This window comes from Pseudoliparis swirei, chromosome 7 (genome assembly GCF_029220125.1).
Source record: "Pseudoliparis swirei isolate HS2019 ecotype Mariana Trench chromosome 7, NWPU_hadal_v1, whole genome shotgun sequence".
Taxonomy (NCBI): domain Eukaryota; kingdom Metazoa; phylum Chordata; class Actinopteri; order Perciformes; family Liparidae; genus Pseudoliparis; species Pseudoliparis swirei.
Window position 1 is genome coordinate 25,516,086 of NC_079394.1, and position 21,819 is coordinate 25,537,904.

Sequence of the window (21,819 nt, forward strand, 5' to 3'; positions counted from 1 at the left end):
TTTCCTTTTCCCTTCCCTCCTCCTCCTCTTCCTCTCACTTCTCCTCTCTCCAGGCAGCCAGGCACCCCAACACCGTCTCAGGTCCTGAAACTATGGCAACGGAATGAGAGAGCAAGCGCTCTCTATGATTAATAGATGAGAGATGCGGTGCCAATCGCTGGGGCCCGGTGAGGAGGGACAGATGCACTCGAACGGCGGCTCCCAAACACGCACACGGAGAGAGTGCACGGGCGTAGGACACACATTCAAACAACTCCCCCACCACCACCACCACCACCACCACCACCGCCATCATTAGCCACCCTCCGTGCTTTGTGGTACAGTTATGGACATGCAATGGGGGGAAAGGCCTGACATTGACACGAGGTGTTTGCAGAGTCATGGGCCTAAAAGAGCAGAAGAAGAAGGAGCAGAGTTTATCTGACGACGCACCTCCTTCACGGGTCTTACCGGACTCTCTCCGTGAGCCGGCGCAGACAGGACTTCATGTCTTCGATGCCCGATTGCGCCGCGACTGACATCACACGCGATCCGATATTGCACAAGAGTCGGCTCTTCTCGAGGCCGGGCCGTTCATCCATCTCCCACCCAGACAATCGCACATAAATTCCTGCTGCTTTCGGATTAAACGCCCCCCCCCCCCGCATTTGAGTAATGACAGGCGACCGAACGCAACTGTGTCAAAGGTATTACTGCGTGTGACTGACGCATGTGTACTATGTATGTCAAATGTAAACCAAAATAAAAACAATCCACGAGGAGAAACCTGTGGGGATTTGATTGTTGCTCATTGTTGTTGTTGATGTTGTTGTTGTTGTTGTTGTTGTTTTCTGGCGAGTTTGGCCAATCCTGGACGGCCTTCTTCTGGATGGGCAGGCGATCACTTTCTGATTCACTTCATCTCCAACAACAAAGCTTTGCCAAGGACCAACAGCCAAATACGCCAACAGACACTCCCGCCAATTCGACCGCTGGCTGGCGGCGCCCGCCACCCCCCCCCCTCCCCCCCCCCCCCCCCCGAGGGAAAGAAGTAGGCCTTACGCCTGGTTCCCTCACGCCCTCCGGCTTTCTTGGCGTAGACAACTCGCTCAATCAATTATGCTAATGTGACGAGTATGAGGAGTGGAGTCATGGATACAGAGCTGGAAGGGGAGACTACGAAAAATGTAACGCTGTGTGTGTGTGTGTGTGTGTGTGTGTGTGTGTGTGTGTGTGTGTCGGTGTGTGTGAACATCCAACGACACTCTGAAGCGACTGATCAGCGAGTGATTACGTTTCCAATGAGCCATGCTGTGAGTGAATGGAGCTCCATGGACCAAACAGCGCGCTGAGATATACGAGGTCTCCGCAGCACTGTGAATGGCATTTATCACCACCTATAAACAGGGGCGACATGTTCCAACTTAACTAGAGAGGATGGCGGCGGGTGAACAAAATAAGCTGCCGGCTCGCATACTTAAACAAAGCAGATAGCCATCTCGACGTAGTTCTGCCATCTCCTCCAGGCCCGCGTGATAGCATCATGCCGGTTCTTCTCAGATCAAAAGAGAAGCATTTATCAAATAATCAGTTCAGCTTCAGACGTTCGGTGGAGGAAATTATAACAAAAACAGAGAGAGAGAGAAAGACAGAGAGAGAGGGAGAGAGAGGGAGACGGAGCAGCAAAAGGTTAAGGAAAATGTTGATACGGAGAGAGGGGGTTGCATAATTTGTTACAGCACGTTGGCTTATCTCCCCGTTTCTTTTTTTCACCTCCTGAATCACAGCCGACTCCCACTGAATCTGACAAAAAGAAAGAAAGAAAGAAAGAGAGAAAGAGAGACAACTTCTGCACAGCAAAAAAAAATCAGCAACTGCCTCACGTAACATCTGTGATGGGCAGCTTCGTTAGAATGAGAGAGGGTCTATGGGTTAGGCCGCCCTCCCCCCCCCCCCCCCACACACACACACACACACCCCCCATCAACACGTACGCATACCATTTTTTTATTTTAATGATTGTATTTTTCCCACATTTGTCATTTAACCCATGAGACTATTGCGTGCTTTTGGTGCAGCGGCAATTTAGAAAAGATGTCAAAATCAGGTAAATAGGTTAAGCATCCATAGATCACTTCCAGATGAGTGAGCGGGGGTTTGATGGTTTCTCGCACTCTAATAGTTAATCAGAAATAAATGTTTGAAAACACACCAGCCCACACACCCGTGCATCAATAAAACATGGCTTTTTATAAAATATGCATAAACACATACACTGTTGAATGCTGGGTATTGACACCGTCTGAATGAGGACCGGTGGTTAACAGCAGCTGATAATAGAGGGCCAATTCATTTATCAATTATTCAAACCGACTGTACTCCTGCTGCATGTCCTCAACTGGCAAACCGACTCTCCCTCCCTCTCCCTCTCTCTCTCTCTCACACACACACACACACACAAGGTGTGACAAATCCACATCAGTCACACACTATGCCAAACCCATCGCTATTGTTAGGGGATCGGCGGATCAAATGCTCCACGGAGCATTGCTCCAAATACAAGCAACAACAGTGGTGGCTCTGATGTGTTCTGCCTCTCCAGGAGAAGAGCAGGCGGGCTGCTGTGACAAAGGTAATCATGCCGTGATGCATGTACCAGCACCGCAACATGCCAACAACGAATCTGGAGTTAATGGCAGGATGAGCACACGGCGGTGTTGTGGTGCTGTAGCCTTTTATGAAACAGTGCAGCGGGATTAGCAGCCCCGTGCAACATCTTCAAAAATTGCCTCCAGGACATCTGAATGCCTTGAGGCTGATGTTGTAGGACGAGCATGAGGTAAAACGTTCAAACATTCTGTTATATCACGTTTCGGATCTGCGTGTAATACCCAGCACAGCATGCAGCGGTGCTGACTGCAGAAGAAAAACAAAAAACATGAAGTCCCAGATGAAAGGAAATATGCAACATGCAGGGGGTCCAAATATTTGATTTCAGGACCCAAAAAAAAAAGATGAAATACAGCACCTTTTCCTCTCAGGTGGCATGAATTTTTATTTGACTAGTTATTAATATATTTTAAAAAGCTGATACTGGAATCATGTTTCTGAAAATCAGCTGACGAGAGACACAATTTTGCTGTGGCGATTCAATACTCCTTAGATTCACACACTCATACCATCACCCCGGCACACTTGATAATCTATAACCTACATTTTTACAGATCTCTTCCCATACCCCCCCTCCCCCCCCCCCTCCCTGTTTTTCTCAGTGGGGAGGTTCTTTCATGCTAGGAGAGGAGAGACCACTGGGAGTGACATGGGTGTTGGCAGTCAGGCTGCTGGAGGTGGTTTGTGAGGCCTCTATCTTTCTCTCCCAGAGCAAGAAAGAATGTGCAGCAGCACTTAATTTAATTGCAAATCCACTTCTAAGACCAGTGCAGTTTGGTCTCCTGGCCGGACTTTCAAACCTGTGATTGATCTTTTTGCACTAGAGTAATACTGGCCCCTATACGCCTCCTGGTAGCTCCAAATCCCTGAACAACACCGTGCCAAAACGGGGGTGCGCGCGCGCGTGCGTCCGCGTGCATTCTGTGCGTGTGTGTGTGCGTGTGTGTCCAGCAGAGCAACTCACTTTAGTACAATACAATAAATACAAATAAAAATCTGCATGTGCAATTACTAATCAATTCACAGCAACTATATGCGACTCTAATTGTTTTTTTTACAGAGAGCACAAAGCCAGAAAGAGAGATTATAGTCTACGTGTGAATGGCTGCTCTAATTCTGAATTTCCAATCATGTGAAAAATAAATGGCAAATGAAAATCCCATCATGCACTGTGTGATAACGGAACACGCGCTTCGGCTCTCACGCGTGTTCCTGTAACGATCTTCTAAATACTGCAATTCTTCATATTTATTTTTACACCTTCAACTGGTAGTTTCTTGGCGGTGTATTTATTGCATCTTTAGAATCCACGATGCTTGGGGGGTGAGTGGGGGGGACCATGACCAGGACCAGGACCAGGTCGGTCCGAGTCCCGCAAGTTTACACGCGGGCAAATATTTCTCTCTTCTCCCGTATACATGCAGACGATACTGACATTGTATTCGCCTGCATTCGGACTCGATGAGATCCGCATTTCGGTCCTCTGAGACGGACGCTTCTTTCTTCCACATGGGTGAACACCATGAGAGGGATTACGCACCGAGTCACGGTTTGTTTACATCGACTGGTTGTTCTCGCAGGGACGCGTCGCACTTTTCATGTGGATTGGATAACAGTCACTTTCTATTTTCTAACAACTTTAACACACATAATAATAATAATATTTAAATGCTATAATAAACACGCACGATCCCCCCTAAGTAGCCCTGATAAAGGGTGCACTTGTCTCCCAGCAGCCTGGCTGGCTGCACAGACGACAAGCCGCCGGGGCTTCTGCGGGAGAGGCATGGCGCAGGCTACAACGCGCACCTAAAGTTTGGGAATAAACAAAGAAAACCTTACCTTCAGCTCATGAATAGATGCGCCTCGGAGTGGTTTCACAGCTCGGTTCGTTAGTAATCCATGAGGTAGGGATCTCCAAAGCGGTTCAGACGGGGCTCGTTTCGGAATAACAACACGAGCGCTACTTTTTCTCATGCGCTTCTTTTTTAGTTACATGCCGCGCTCGAATCGCACCTCGGAATATCCATCGGAAATCCACACTAGAGAGAAAAGCGGGAGGAAGAAAAAGAAACCCGACGTTTCGGCTTTTAAACTCCCCTCTGGCGACTGAACGAACCGGAGGTCCCAGAACTAGCTACGGATCTGAATGCGGTCCCTTCCACAAAAGCCGACGGTCATCCTATTTGGAGATGAAGCTTCTTACCACAGACTGGAGCGGAGCGCAGCGATCCCAGCTGTCACCCACCAGCTACACACACACGCGCACACACACACATACACACACACGCTCACACACATATAGGGAGGAGCTACGTCCTTGGAACGGGAGGTATTGTGTCAATGGGTGCCAGTTTTGGACAACTGTATTTCTATTTTTACGCAGCGGCATTTCATAAGAATGCGCGTTGGAGAAGGAGAAAGCCTGCGCGCTATTTATAGTTGAGACACGGGATAAGAAAAAAAGAATAGTGTTTAGGTTAGTTAGAAATTAAATTAGGAGTAACTGGCGTGTTGTCCGGTCTGATGGCTTCGTGCCATGAGTGAACTGTCAATGGTGATTTGTGAAGAAATAATAAAGATGTGGGTCTTTTTGCTTTTTTCTTTGGTTGTTCACAGCCGATGCGAATCGGAATGTGATCAGGTTCAAGTCTGTCTTGTCTATTCTCTGGTCTCTGGACTGCCCTTTCTTCCTTGGTGGTCCCCCTCCCTGACACACACACACGCACACACACGCAAACACATGAACACGTGCTTTCACTGCTTTGCAATCATTTATAACAAATGGGCCCTTACTTTTGACTTGGCCCTGATCTCATCGAGAGGCCATGCAGGTATACAGTCTGAAAACAACTGCAAAGAAAAAGAAAAAAGTCTAGATATACAATCTGTCAGTGAGGCAGGGTCCACATACACACGTACACACACACACACACACACACACACACACACACACACACACACACACACATACATACCTTAGCCTTAATAAGAAGCCCCAATCAACATCATTTGTCAGATTGAAAACTGCCTGCCACAAAGCAGAAACACATTTATTTTGCTCATGACACAAATAAACACAAAACATTACAGTGCAGACATCTTGATCACACATATATGCTCTAGAAGAACACAGCTGCGTGAGAGAGAGAGAGAGAGAGAGAGAGAGAGAGAGAGAGAGAGAGAGAGCAGGGCTTTGGGCTTATCATTACATAATAGCAGGCCACCTGAAAGCAGCCATGTGTGTGTAATTGGGTTCCTGAGTAGTGGCCTGTCTTGTTACGGTAACAGCTCCGCTCGGTGCTGCCTCCACCGGCCCGGTGCCAAGCACTTCGCTGCCGTCCTCTAATGTAAACTAATGCCCCTCTCCCTCTTCTGATATCGTTTCATTTGCTCCAACGGGGCGAAACTCACTTATACCTTCGTGCAACTGCTGCGGCGGGCCGCGCGCGTCGCGCAGGAGACGTAGCCGCCCTCGTTGCTCTCCGGGTTCTGATTTGCATTCCGTGTGTGTGGTTTGTTTAAGAAGTAGCTCTTTACCGACAGGCCTGATCAGATGTGGTGCAGGCTCATGGAAACACACACACACACACACACACACACACACACTTCTCTGGCAATAAAGTGCATCCACGTGTCGTATATGCAGCTTATTTCACTGTTTAATGTGCAGGCGGCTTGATTCGAGCTCGTTCACAATCCGCGCGCGCCACGTGCGCGTGCGTTCACATGTGCAGGTGTGCTGACGACACATTCAGGTGTGCGGATACTGTACATGAAACCAGATTGGGGGGGGGGGTCGTGGGGTGAGAGCATTTTGATCTGCCAACATCAATGAAAATTCTGCAACCAACACAATCTAACTCTATCATCTCTCTCCCTCTCACACACTTTGAAGTTTAAGAGTTGCTAAGTGTGGGAGGCGGGTTGGGTATAATTATCAATAGCGTCAGGATTCAGGATCAGTTAGTTTGAACTCTGGAAATCTGCTCATATGAGAGCTTATCTCGCTTATCTTGCTTAAGTCGTCCCGGGCAAATTAGAACTGTGTGTGCGTGCGTGTATACGTGTGTGTGTGACTCCCATGCAGGACTGGGACAGACGGCAGGCCCTCACCAGTGTGTGTGTGTCTGCACTCATCCACACACACATTTCTTGCTGTTCTTCTCCCCTCCGACGCCTTCGCAGTGTCACAGACATCTTCTGCTCATTTCGCCGGCCTGCAGCACTTCCCACAGCTAATTCACACCCTCGTGCCGGCCTGAGAAGGTACTAAAGGCCCGGCGCCCACCTTCCCTGACATCAGAAATTCATTTCCTGTCTCTCTGACACGTCCCCCGTCTTTTTATCCTTTTCTCCCTGTTGATTAAGAGCTGTCACGCCGTACGAGCGGTTGGAGGAAAACTCAGATCTTCTACTGTGAGAGCACCAGTACGTTCATGTAAAACAAGAGTGTCTATTTGTATCATATCGGTATCATAGTAAACACGTGTGAGCCGTCTTCAGAGCTTGTATCCATCAGTACGTGCAGTGTGTTACTGGGTCAGAGTAAACGAAGACGGAACATAGATGTGAGATTGAATTTCCGCATCACAAAATTGTACATTTCCAGAGTGAATGTCCCAAAACAAGCGGAGCCAAGTTGGAGAGGTTTTGGTGGAGCAATGTAGAACCTTCAAATTGTCCATTTGGGTGTACCATCTGCTCCATTTAACATGTTCTCGTGTGACTGTAAAAGGCATTTAATTCAATGAAGGTGTGAATTCCATCAAAACACAACTTTTTCAATCATACTTCTACACACTTTCCCATTCAAAGAAAGCCATCCATAGGTCTGTGTGGATATCTCTGGACTGTATGAAGCGCCGGCCTGTAGATGTAGTAACACCATCCATCCACAACACGGAGACATTAAACTGTGCTGACCCCCACAACACCATCAGCCAGTCAAACGCCAATAACATGTCATGTGTTTTATAGTTGCATCTCCCTCCTTTTCTCTCTCTCTCTCTCCTTTACCTCTCTCTCATATATTTATATATAAATATATATATATATATATGCATATATAAATATACTGTATTTATACATATTTATATATATATGTGTATATATATATATCCCTATCCCTCTATACTTCTCTCTCTCCCTCTTTTTACCTCTCTCTACTTCTCTCTCTCCCTCTTTTTACCTCTCTCTACTTCTCTCTCTCCCTCTTTTTACCTCTCTCTCTCTCTCCCTCTCCCTCTCTACTTCCCTCTCTCTCTCCCTCTCCCTCTCCCGAGTCAGTCAGTGCGTTTACATGATGGTATAATTTGAATCTTGCTTTAGTCGGACTATGCTATCTTTTGGGGGATCTGCTATTATCCCAATATACATGGCAGTGAGTAATTTGAATCATTGGCCGAAAGCATGTCATATCCGCTACGATAGGTGGCGCTGTTTTCATTACAACTCGTGGTGATACAGCCATTTCTGCTTGACCTCTTCACCACTACCAACAACAACCAACAACAACAACATCAACATTTCGAGAAAGATGGCGAACAGAGAGCAAGGCGAAGCTACATCCCTCTACTATTCTGTCTGCTCTTTGGTCCAGAAATGTGTGGTGGCTCTTGTGTTCTCCATAGTTTGTTTGTTTTCTGCCGGCCAGGCTCCCGGCAGTGACAACTTATCGTCTCTTTCGACTTCCGGGTCACGACATGGGAGGGAGGGAGGGAGGAGGGCGGCGGCATCTCAAGCATGCGCAAAGACGCAAAGTCCAGTTCCTAATCCAATTCACCGTTACATGCCGCGATCGTCGAATTATCAACCGGATCGGATCGAGTTATCCAGGGGTGTTAATCGGATCGTAGTCGGACCGCACATAGTCGAACAAAGGTGTTTACATGAAACGGATAATTCGATTTCAGTCCGACTAAGCCAGTTATTCGAATGCATGTAAACACGGTCACTGAGACCTTTAGCGTCTCTGTCGTCCCCCGCTGTTCAAACAGGGACGCAAAGGTTAAGCTGCGTGACAAACTTTACTTTATTTGAACCCAAACCTTGATCTCCAAAGTGAGTTTGGTCTCCTGAACTCAGATGGTCTCCGTGGTGGCAGCACGTAAATTGAACGCATAACGAGAGGTCGTGGTCATTTTTCTGTGAGATGGCGTCGGCTGGAAGCAAAGGAAGGTCCTAGACACGTGCTCTACGGCCTCCTCTACTGAGGGAGCATCACTTTGACCCAATGAGACTTAAATCTACCGCATAGACTCCCGGTTCACACCATAATTGTGGAGTCACAGGTGCAGGTGACGGGAGATCTTCGGCGCCCGCTGAGCGATGTGTTTTTCTATTACAGCTGGATCAATGCAGCAGGAGCATAATGTGTGCCGCTGTAGAGTCCTGATGGCCGCCGCTCACCTGGGGATGTCACAGGCGGGCGGGAAAGGAACAGAGCCCACTTACAGAGGTAACTGCCATTGTGCCGGAGCGAGGCCAATCACTGAATCTGTAGCTCTCGTCTCTGCCGCCCGTTCACCTTCCCCCAAAGGGGGGAAAGTGGGAAAGTGTAAACACACAGAGTTCCATCGAGAACTTGCGGCTAACGAATTGCTGATTGCGAAACTTTTTCCACATGCGACTTCTGGGACACGTCGACGCAGGCTGGTTCTGTCGTCTCGTAATTGATGCTCCGTTGTGGCTCGTGCTGACAGGAAAATGGGAGATTATGAAGTTTGAGTCAAACACAGTCATACTGTGGGTTCTCTGAGACATTGTCCATGTCCTTTGGGTCTGCAGCACTTTAGACTGAGAGGGATGAAAGGAGCGTAAGGAGTATGTCAAGGTGGAAGCATTGTTATTTTGGTTTAGGCACAGTAAGGTAAAAGACCCCCAAAAAAGTAGCTCGCTGAAAGTGCACTCGGATTTTGAAGTTCATGTGCATTTCTAAAAAGGACAAACTGCGCTATATATTTACGGCCAGCGACTTTACTGTGAGGCCAGCGGGCCAATTAATCAAGAAAGGATTGTGTGGTGATATTCGACAGCTGGACGGTTAACAACAGCCATCTGCTGGGATACAATATGTCACAAAGTAGGCTGCAAAACAAGCAACAGCTCAAATATTGGAAAGAAACATTTATTTATTTATTAAAAAACATTCACAAGATGAAGTTATTAAGTAAGAAGAGATGACTTACCCCAGGGGGATGCATGTCATAAATACTGTATAAAGGTGCATTCATTCACTTCATATGAGACGTTTACTCAGGATACACATGTCATTCTGTATAAACAAGTGTGAATGAAAATGTGCTGTCTGTGGTGTATCACAAAAGCTTCAAAGTGCATTAGAGGTGCAAAACATGAATACAATTATAGCGTATGATTTACATGTATTGGTAGTCTCATCAGAGGAAACACATTTTTACCTTCGCATTCGAGTATGCGGAAGGTTATGTTTGTATGCGTGTTATTCGCATAACTCAAAAAGTATTAAACCGAATCGCATGAAATTTGGTGGGATGATTGGTTATTATCCGGGGACTATTTGATTAGATTTTGGGATCGATCGGATCAAAGGTCAAGGTCAAGGTCATGAAAAGGTCAAAATCTTCTTTTTACCATAGCACGGTCAATTTTTATCCAATTGGCATGCAACTAATGCCAAAATGTTCACATGACATCAAGCTCCCCACACTCTCATGCCAAGTACCAAAAAAGTGGCTGCCGCGAAGGTATGCGCTCTACCGAGTGCCCGTTCTAGTTTGAAAATGTGGAGCCCAGAAAAGGTTTAAATGAATATTTCTGGTCTCCTCGGTGAGACGCTTTGGCTCAGCGGCCTACGGAGGTGTCCCAGACGTATTTGAGGCACTTGGGCTCGTTAGAGGGAAATAATTTAGCTGCTAGTATATCTTTCTCTCCAAAAACCCTGGAGTCCGATTGTATACAGAGGCTCATCAAACAATACCACAATGTACACACGCTGAGCTCCAGAAATGACACAAAATGAATGTATTAGTGTGTTTAAACAGCAGGAACTGAAGTGTTTGTCAAACAATCTGCACACGGGTGCCCAAATTGAAAAAAGGACCATCTTATCTCAACGCCACAGTGACGGTGACGGACGTGGCCGACGCCCGGTTACACATGTGGAAGAGTGGATGCTGTCACACTGGCGGTGTCAAGTCTCGCCATTGACTGAAATTGCACACGGCTGCGTTATTTAAATTCGCTGGGAGATATTCCTGGTATTCTTCTGTGTATTTCCAGTGTGCAGGAATACATTATATCGTCTGCCAATGTGCAGCGACTGAAGAGCAACAGAGTGTCGCTGTGTACGCCAAGAAATCCGAGATTCTGTTGCTCCTGAGCCTCCGTATAATGATCATTAGTTATCTCTCGCAGGAAGATGTCACTCACACCTGCACTCGCATTGACACCGATTTATGCACACGCAAACACACACGTACACACACACACACACACACACACACACACACGCATGCATGTATATATTGCTCGCAGTTGTGAGCGGAACTTGGAATATATCATAAGAAAATACTGTGGAGAAACAGTCAGTCGCCCTAGTTATTAATTAGCAATGTTGGAAAGATTCCTAGCCCCCACACACATACACACATACGTGTATTCATGCAGTACAAACACACACACGGTTTCAAAGTGTATATCTTATGATAATCAGTAGACAGTAGTCAGAATTACAGGATCTATGAAGCAACAGTGTCACAGGAAGAGCTTTGACATTTTTCAGCACCATCCAACCGGTAACACAAATAACACTTTTTAATTGGGCTCCACGAACATTCTTGTATCTTTTCTCAAGCTGCACTGCTGCAAGTAGCATACCTATTTTGCGTGTGACCGCGTGAATGCTCATTTAACAGTTTTAAGGGTATTTGTTATCATTATTAATGGTTACCCTGCTGGCATCAGTATTAAGCTGCAATATTGTTACATATTGGCCAACACGGTCCTGATTATCTTGGCATTTCTACACCGAGAGAGGTGCTATTATCTGGAGGCCATGCTCTGCAGCGAAAACGCTGGAACATGAAAATATGATGAGATACTACGGGGGATGAAATGCATCCTCCCTTACTCACTGCAAAAATATATTTCTAAACTGTCAGTATGAAGTCAGCCATTGCCAGAACTATTATTAACTTTATTAGAAATTGGCTCGGAGTATAAGTCGGAGGGAGCTACGTCAGCATAAACTGTGTATCCTACGTGTGAGCGTGTGTGTGTGTGTGTGTGTGACCTGTAATGGCAAAATGATGTAGAGCATGGCTGAGTAAGGTAAGACAGACCAAACACACACACACACGCACACCCGCACACACACACACACACACAACCAGCCTGCTGGGCCTCGCCCCAGCCAGCTTCAGTTTCCTCTGTGCATCCAGGTTTGCATGAAGCCATGAATAAGTCAGCATTTCTGCATGATAGGTCTGTAACTAGGAGTGACAGTTAGAGAGCATAGAACCTCAGATTGGACTTGTATGTGTGTGTCTGTGTGCGTGTCTGTGTGTGTCTGTGTGTGTCTCTGTCTGTCTCTGTGTGGTTGGGGGTGCTGAGTGCTTGCGCACATGTTCCTGTGTCCTACCCCCCTTTTTTCATATACCTCACAAATGGACGTCAGGCTTCTGATGAGATCTGAAAGAAAGACAGAAAGAGAGAGAGACAGAGAGACACATAGAGAGAGAGAGAGACAGGGAGAGACAGAAAGAGAGAGAGACAGAGAGGGGGGACAGAGAGAGACTTAACAAACTGGGTCATCGCATTAACAAACGGCATTATTGCTGGATTTTCTTTATTTTATGTATATGCGACAAAATATTCTGATAAAATGTTTGCCTCCTTTAAAAATATATATTTGACTTCATTTCCATCTTCAGTACACACACACACACAAGTCTTCTTTTTTATTATTGTTTTTTTCTTCCCATTATTTGTTTTTACTTTGACTTCATTTTCTCCGCATTGATTTTGACCTTTTATTGAGTTCCACACATCATACTGGTAGCTTTAGTCTATGTGTTGATATTTGCAAAGCACACATTTAGTTAACCCTCCTATTACCTTTGGGGTCAATTTGACCCCATTCGATGTTTAACGTCTCTAAAAAAAATTATTGACATCATTTTCTTTGATTCATATTTCAGGACTTTTCTTAATTTATGAGGGACAACTGGGAAAACATATTCACATGATGATGTGTTTTCAATGTCCTGTACACAACTTGTACCCATCGGTATTCTTTGTGGTCAATTTGACCCCAGGCTGTGTCAAACATATAAAACTAGAATGGGCACTCGGTAGAGCGCATACCTTCGCATATCACAAGATTGGGCATTGAATTATGAACATGTTGGCATTAGTTGCATGCCAATTGGATAAAAATTGACCGCGCTATGGTAAAAAGAAGATGTTGACCTTTCCATGACCTTGACCTTGACCTTTGACCCGATTGATCCCAAAATCTAATCAAATTGCCCCCGGATAATAAGCAATCATCCCACCAAATTTCACGCGATTCAAGAAGATTTTTACCGTTTCATGACCTTGACCTTGACCTTTGACCCGATCGATCCCAAAATCTAATCAAATGGTCCCCGGATAATAACCAATCATCCCACCAAATTTCATGCAATTCGGTTTAAAACTTTTTTTGTGATGCGAATAACACGCATACAAATAAATAAATAAATACACGGCGATCAAAACATAACCTTCCGCATTTTCAATGCGAAGGTCAAAAATATCAACTTTTTTATTTATTTAAAGGGCTATTTAGCTAGTCAACAAACAAACATAAAGTACCTGACACTTAAACTTGGGAAACAATATTAATTCTCATAATTTTCAGTAGGTTTTAATTGACCCCGAGGGTAAAATATGTTCGTAAATTTAAAGGTAACAGGAGGGTTAAAAGGATTTCCCATACTGAATTCTGAGCCCTTCGTTCCTTGTAGACGGCTGAAGCTGACGGTGCGGGCGATGCTAACAGTGCAGCGGGCTGGCACGCCGCGATCAGTGGTCACCGCCTTATGAGCGCTATATTACACTATATCTATACATAGCTCATACCAGTGGCCGTTTGCTGAATCCCCGCCATGGAAGCGTTGACTTCTGTCCAGTCTCCCGTCGGCTCGTCTTTATATAAGCCTGAAGTCATTCTAGTTCCCATTCCTTTCAGACACCGGTTTGCCGCTGCCGCTGGAGGGACGTCTTATCTATCAGATGCCCTCATGTACAGGAAGTGGGCAATCAGAATGGACCAAGTGTGCACAATTGGGAACGTTTTTGCCAAGTCTTTCCATTCGATCACACAGTCTGGCTGCGAGCGTTTGCCTGACATCGATCTCCTCGCTCCGGGAGCGAGAGGACGGCGTGCGCGCCATGGAGGCAGACTGCAGTGCACCTTCCCTCACCTCCCTGCACCTATACGGCTGCATATCAGGTGGTGTGTGGAATTGATTTCACGAGGATATGATGCCGCGGAGCACAGTAGAGCTCTGGAGGACGACAACGGAATACAAAGTGGAAGCAGATGTTCCCCTGACATTGCGTTTTTATTTATTCCCATCTTTTTTCCCTTCGCCCCACAAATCCGGATCCAAATCCAGATCCAGATTTGACCTCGGGGTGTCTCAATTCTCTGCCTGAGCTCCAGCTTTAACTCCAGCTGGATGTGGGGAGCTGATTTAATGACATGTACACACTGAATAAGTCATCCGGCCTCTGCTTACACACCCGAAGTGCTCATCTATTTTTCAGTCCAGGACATTCCTGTCTTTCTCTTCTCACTCCCATTCTGTCTCCTCTGTCTCTGCCCTGCTCCGTCTGTGTGTGTGTGTGTGTGTGTGTGTGTGTGTGTGTAAACATACATATGACAACATATTTTCCGCCTGTCAAAAGAGTAATTTTTCTCCTTTTTCTTTCTTTAGAGTCGTTTCTGTGGCGTTATCTCGACAGAGCGGCCGGTGGCTGTTTGCCGGTGAACGGGTGACTTTATTAGAGGAGGGGAGAACAATTAATTGAAATTGGACTTAGAGAACCACAGTGTTTGCCTTCATAACCGCCTTTACCGTTTTTTATCACCTCTTGCTGTATTGCAGTTTGCATTCCTGTTGTTTCATCCACAGCGATACAAGCTTCCGCCACCTTTAGATACAGGATACACCTTATATTTTATACGGCGGCGTCGGAGAATTAATGCCATGATGATCCCCCCCCCCCCTCCCTCCCTCCCACCAGACAGAGCCTTTGCTTTGAACAGCTAAATGATTGATGGGTGGGATGAAAGTGAATGTAGGTCACCGTGGGTGAGGGTCCACAGAAGCAGCATAAATCAGAGAGAGGCATAATGAGCTGATATCATGGAAGATAATGGCCCAACGAGAGCCATTACAGGTATATATTCAACATTCATCACGGACGCTAAACGCTGGATTGCACATTTCACAAACAGATCATTTGACGCCGCGGAGAATACTGAGAGTGCAGCGGTCATGGCGTGATCCCTCGAATCGAGGTCATCCGGAGGTTATTCTGTGAATATGATATTCTCCTATGGGTCATTTAAAGATTCAAGATTCAAGATTCAAGATGTTTTATTTGTCACATACACACACAGGGTGTGCAGTGAAATGAAAGTGGCAATGCTCAGCAGGAATGTGCAAGGGCAACAAGTACACACTATTTACAATAAAAAACAACACAATATTTACAGTAAGTGTGTGTGTGTGTGTGTGTGTGTGTGTGTGTGTGTGTGTGTGTGTGTGTGTGTGTGTGTGTGTGTGTGTGCCTAAGAGGGGCAGTTGTGTGGGTCTATGTGGGGTCCTGGTGAGGTCGGAGTTCACAGTCCTGATGGCCTGAGGAAAGAAACTCCGTCTCAGTCTCTCTGTTCTTGCAGCGTGACTACGGAGGCGCCTGCCTGACCGCAGCAGCTGAAACAGTCTGTTGTTGGGGTGGTGAGGATCCTTCATGATCCTGCTGGCTCTGGTTCTGCACCTCCTGGTGTACAAGTCCTGCAGGGTGGGGAGTGTAGTTCCAATAGTGCGTTCAGCCGAACGCACTACTCTCTGCAGAGCCTTCCTGTCCTGAGCGGAGCAGTTGCCAAACCAGGCTGTGATGCTTCCTGTCAGGACGCTCTCTACAGCTCCAGAGTAGAAGGACTGAAGGATCCTCTGGGAAACTTTAAATTTCCTCAGCTGCCTGAGGTGGTAGAGGCGCTGCCTTGCCTTTCTCACCAGAGTGTCTGTGTTCGTTGACCATGTCAGATCCTCGGTGATGTGGACTCCCAGGTATTTATACCCGCTCACCCTCTCCACAGTAGTCCCGTTAATCCCCAGTGGTGAGTACGTCCTCTGTTGTTGTACCCTCCTAAAGTCCACAATCAGCTCCTTAGTTTTGGTGACATTCATGATGAGGCTGTTGTCCTGGCACCAGAGTGACAGATCAGCAACTTCCTCCAGGTAGGCCTTCTCGTCGTTGTCGGAGATCAGGCCCACCACCACTGTGTCATCCGCAAACTTGATGATGGTGTTGGAGCTGAACCTGGCCACACAGTCATGTGTGTACAGGGAGTACAGTAGGGGGCTGAGGACGCAACCCTGGGGGGATCCTGTGTTCAGGGTGAGGGATTTGGAGGTGTGTCTGCCCACCCTGACCACCTGTGGCCTGGCGGTCAGGAAGTCCAGGATCCAAGCACACAGGGGTGTTCAGTCCCAGCTCAATCAGCTTGCCGGCCAGTCTGGAAGGGACTATGGTGTTGAAAGCTGAACTATAATCAATGAACAGCAGTCTCACATAGCCCCCCCTCTGGCTGTCCAGATGAGAGAGTGTGGTGTGCAGTACCTGGGAGACAGCATCATCCGTGGATCTGTTTGGGCGATAAGCAAACTGCAGCGGGTCCATGGAGGAAGGGAGGAAGGCGCAGATGTAGTCCTTTATCAGCCTCTCAAAGCATTTCATGACCACCGAGGTGAGGGCCACCGGTCGGTAGTCATTCATACATGCTGGAGAAGCATTCTTGGGCACAGGGACAATAGTGGATCTCTTGAAGCAGGCGGGGACCACGGACTCAGCCAGGGAGAGGTTGAATATTGTGGTGAACACTGGAGCTAGCTGATTAGCACAGGTCTTCAGTACTCGCCCAGATATGCCATCTGGACCTGCAGCTTTCCTGGTGTTCACCCTCAACAGAGCCCTCCTCACACTGTGCTCGGTCACAGAGAGTGTGTGTTTAAAGCCCCATAATGGAGTTTTTCCCTTTTAGCGCCCCCTTCAGTTTTGGAGGTATTTAACGTTTACTTCAGTGTCGTAAATACCCAGTTACGATAGATGCAGCCTCGCATACACTTGTATTGATGACCAGACGAAGTCAGAAACCAAGAAATGATGTCAACCGATAAGGTAAGAATATTCAAAGATTTTACATAAATATGACTGCATAGTTTTATTCATTGCGATATCGGAGATGAATGCTAACATAACCAAAAGAATGACAACATTTAGTTTAGATGAAATACCGATCGCGTTTTCAGCCTATATACGTTGTTTTCTAAATGTTTGAATGTGGAGTACGTGTGATCGAATACAATATTGTTGACGACACCAAAAAGCTTCATATTCATAATTTACATTGGAACGTGTAATTCATTACAAGAGACTTCGCTTGCTTCGCCCTTATACTGTAGCTGAGAGCGTGGAGTGGCACTATATGACATTGCGTAATCACTGCCAGAAAGCAGGTGGAAGTCCATCCGCCCCGGATCGGGCGGCTCCAGAATCCTACATAGCGGAGTTATTTCCCCACAGACCCCCGATGGCAATGGCGGAGGCGCAAATCGCCATATTAAAAGTCATTGTAGTGGCACAATTTTTTTCAAGCTGTTATTTTAAGGTACAATTGTTGCATAATGTTACTTTAAGTGAAGGCGATGCAATCGGTACACTTGGACATCACTTCTACCCGAGTGTGGTTTCTCCTGTTGGGAGGTAGAGCTTATTCCTTTGGTAAAGTGTCTTTCATCCGTTCCCGATTCGGGGGTGGTTGTTGTTTGTTTGAGCGCGACGCGTTCCGGACGTCGGCCCTGTGATCTCGGCTTACAATCACGGGAGAATATTCTCGTCTCCTCATTAAGCGACCTACCTCTACCGCATTCCCCACAGAGCGGCGCCGAAAGCATCTGATGATGAAGAGACGTGAGCTCGAACAAAGTCGAGAGACGCATCCAGGAGAGTGCAGCTCAAACCGCCGCAAAATAGAGAAGCAACCGCAGTACAGAGATATGCACAACTTTGGGAATTTCATAATCAGATAAATACGATGCCAATCGCTAACCTCATGTTTTCGGTGGAAAGCCGGTTTGTTGTTTTTTGTTGCTGCAGAGCCTTGCCAAGATGGCGGAGAGATTCCACGTCAAACCTGCATGGCACGGAACATAAAGACATCAAATTATCACCTCTGTTGCTCGGTTTAGTCAATACCCATACATTATTCTATCATGGCACAATCTCGTGCGTTATGAAATATTCAGGATGACATAACATCTATATTGCATTACCACTCGCCCCAGATTTTCGCCGTCTTTTTGACACACATTGGGCTGCGCTCTCGGGCCTCACACGGTCCTCTCTCCTCCCTCGCTGACAAAAGCTCACCAGAGATCCTCCTCTGACAGACTGTGGTTCAGTGTGTCTGTGAAAGCAGCGGCGGGTGTATCATATCGCTGTTGCAATCTGGAGATCAGCTGCAGACTCAACAAAAGATCCCAGAAAAGGGACCCCTGAGTTGTCGGAATGTGTGAGGGGAACATGGCACGGGGACATTGAGAGCGATGTCGAGCTATCAAAAGAGCCAAAGAGAGACGAATAAAAGGGGCTATGAAAGGATCTGGAGCTGGGGGAACAGATGGAGAGGAGGAGAAGAAGAAAAAATAGATGGGAAAATCATAAAGGCAAAGTCAGACAAAAAAGGGGGCGAGCTAAAGCTGCTTTCCGAAAGTAAAGGTTGAGGAGACAAGGGGAGAACGCTCCGCTGTCAGCACAGGCAGCACGGCAGGTGATGGAAGGATAATGACGGCGGGGAGGAGCCTGCTTGACCCCGGCCGACCCCTTCCTTGGGAAGAGTCGGAGCAAAGTGGGCGCAGCCGGAGCCCTAATGTGATGGGATATCCTGCCGGCTGCCCGCTAACCCCTCTTCCTCCGGCTGCAGAGCCCGCGTTCCCGTCGTTTCCCAGTCACCTCGTGCGGTGACGCACTCGCTCGCTCAGATGGATTCACGGCCAGACGGAGCCTTGACGGCCAGACACACACACACACACAGGGACAACTCCAGTTGACTCAACAACATTCACAGCCAAGGATGCCTTGACTCGGGTCACTGCGATATGCTGACATGTCGGCCAGTGTTGAAGTGATGGTGCAAAGAGGAGGAAGAGCCGCTGGATTACAAACACGGGAGAGTCTGCCAGAGATGGCGATGACAAAAGCATTGTTATCGCTGGTTGGGTTTACCGCGAGCAAACAAAGCCCATTATCCCTCTCGGTGCAGTTTTACAGGTACCGAAATGAAAGCTTATCGTCTGATGAGAGTTTAAGGGATAATCGTAATTACCCCGAGATGAGAGCATTGATCATTTATGTGATTACCAGAGCTGAGTGTTAAATGGGTCGCCTCTTCGGGAGAACAGTTGGCTTCATTTGTCATAATTGCTTCGTCATTGCCGCTTTGCTCGTGTCCCCGATGTTCGACGAACGTCAGCGACTTGTGGCTGTTTTCCCACCCCTGTGGAAAAAAGCAGCCTCGCCCCACGGCTCCCCCCCCCCCCCCCCCACACACACACACTCAGGAAAAACATCAAAGCACGGCCACACTGAAACTTCAAGCCCATTTTGGGATTGCCCTCCCTGCTACCTCCATATCCAGTAATTACAGCTCATACAAGACATCAACATTATTACTCGTCAAGACCGCAGCGTAATAATACCACAAAACACTTCAAAGAGGCAACTCTCACATTTCAAGGGGAAAATAAAAACTCATGGATTATGCATCAGGAAGGACTGAATCCCGCCTCCAAAGAAGCTTGGGTTCAGTTAATTATTAGTTATATGGAGCGAGAACCCAATTCCATAATCAGGATTTATGTTGGGGTAATTTGAAAATGCATTTGACATGACTGTTAAAACTAGGCATGCCGGTGGCTTGAGGGCCTTTTTCTGCCCGCCTGTGTTTTGGTTTTGCAACGTGTCCGTTTCACATGACAATAGGATAGCAGCAGCCAAGTGTGTGTGTGTGTGTGTGTGTGTGTGTGTGTGTGTGTGTGTGTGTGTGTGTGTGTGTGTGTGTGTGTGTGTGTGTGTGTGTGTGTGTGTGTGTGTGTGTGTATGTGGGTGTGTGTGCGTGTGTGCTGACGGCTTGACAGGCAGGACAGCCTCAACTCCTCAGCACGGATTTGTGTGTGTTTCAAGACTGCCCTCTTGTGTCTCATGTTATATAATAATGTAAACATTTGGGTCTGTTTTTTTATTACTGTTTTATTGTCTTGTGTTCATCGTTTTAGATCAAAATATAAACAATTTTCACACCGAAAATAAAGAAACTCATGGACATTAGGATATTAACAGTTTATTTTTCTCCTTACAGTTCGACTTTTTAAAGAGATTAAATAAGCAGGTGGCTTCTTTTTCTTTTTTCTCCACACCACATCCACGTTGTTTGATGACACCTCAAAGCTTTTATAACTACAGTCTTTTGATTGTTCTGACCACAAATCTAAATAATAATAACAAACATTTTAAGAAAAAAGGTCCTCTGAATAATTCAGTGATCGGCCCTAATAATAGTAATAACAACTTTACATTATCATTATATATAATATGGTTAAAGTCAGTGATGAACCAACTTCCTTTTTTTTTATTTGTGTGCTCTGCTGAGCTTTGAGCCTGTTCCATAATTCTGTTCCATGAGTCTGTTCCCGTTCCATGACTCCGTTCCATGAGTCTGTTCCCGTTCCATGACTCTGTTCCAGGAGCCTGTTCCTTCGACGTGTCCCATCAAAGATGTTTTATTGCGAAGATCACCACATCGCATGTTCTCCTTGTCTCACTCCAATCTCATAAACGCCGGCCGTCCAATGTAACCCCACCACCCCGAAACAAAAACTCTTCGGATCTACACTATTCACGTGGATGACCTATTTTGATTTAAAAACGGCGAATTTCGCCGAAAGGTGACAAGTTTGCAGGTATCTATACACCCTCTGCCAACACCCCTAAGGTTTTCAGATGAAATAGTATCATTTACACACCATCTCAGAACATACCTGTTTACTCTGGCATTTAGCTAAACTACATATTCTATGGCCTGCTTTTTAAACTTTTTTGTTTATTTATTTTTCTTATTTGTTTTATTGTGTTTTTTATTGCACCATGTTTTACTGAGTATTGTAATTTTCTCTTTTAACTGTTGAAATGTTTTGGCCCCTGTTATTGCCAATTTGCTTTAATTGACTACTGAACTTCACTTTGTGACACTTTGTCTGTGATAAGTGCAAAAATAAATAAACCTTACTTACTGACCTAATACACCACAGGAAAACTAAAAATATAAGGTCCTAAAAACTATACACAGTTATTTGTATTTAGACACAAATCGGAACAAAAGTCACAAATTAATCAGGAAGACAAAGAGGTTGCAATATTTATTTTATTTTTTAAAAGACGATGATTGCACTTGATGGAATTGATTTGTGGGTTTAATGTATTTTGTGTGCAAATGGCAGCGTTATCATCAAATGCAGTTCCTGTTCTGGCATAAGACAAATAAGTTGATGTATGTGTACAATTATTTGTTGTGTGTACTGTTGGTGGGCAGAAGTTATCCCAGATAGGTATCATTATTAGATGCAAACAGCACATTGGAGGTAGAGGGCAAGATGAAGTGCACCGACAACCTTTCCATGCGGCCAACGTTCTCCGGATTAACTGTCTTGCAGGTTTTGAGGGATGCCGGATACAACACAGAGATGATATATTTAGGACTTTTAGCTCTCTGCCTCGATACCGCTGAAATAACACCTGAGGCTGAGAGTGCATTCTCACTTGAAGAGAACTCTCTTGATATAACAATCATTTCAGCCT

The 21,819-nt window shown here is 46.2% G+C and overlaps 1 protein-coding gene and 1 long non-coding RNA gene across 5 annotated transcripts in view; one reads left to right on the forward strand and one right to left on the reverse strand.

The window, feature by feature from the left end:
• Positions 1-765, forward strand: part of LOC130196221 (uncharacterized) — a 77,132-nt gene extending 76,367 nt beyond the window's left edge. The window contains exon 3 of the long non-coding RNA XR_008832209.1: positions 54-765. This is a non-coding gene — a long non-coding RNA (uncharacterized LOC130196221). The remainder of the gene's footprint in view (positions 1-53) is intronic.
• The window catches only part of sema6a (sema domain, transmembrane domain (TM), and cytoplasmic domain, (semaphorin) 6A), a 107,095-nt gene extending 102,229 nt beyond the window's left edge, over positions 1-4,866 (reverse strand). For all 4 annotated transcript variants that reach the window (XM_056418153.1, XM_056418150.1, XM_056418152.1 and 1 more), the window contains exon 1: positions 4,492-4,866. The gene's annotated coding sequence lies outside the window, so the exon portion shown is untranslated. The remainder of the gene's footprint in view (positions 1-4,491) is intronic.
• Between the last annotated feature and the right edge of the window lie 16,953 nt (positions 4,867-21,819).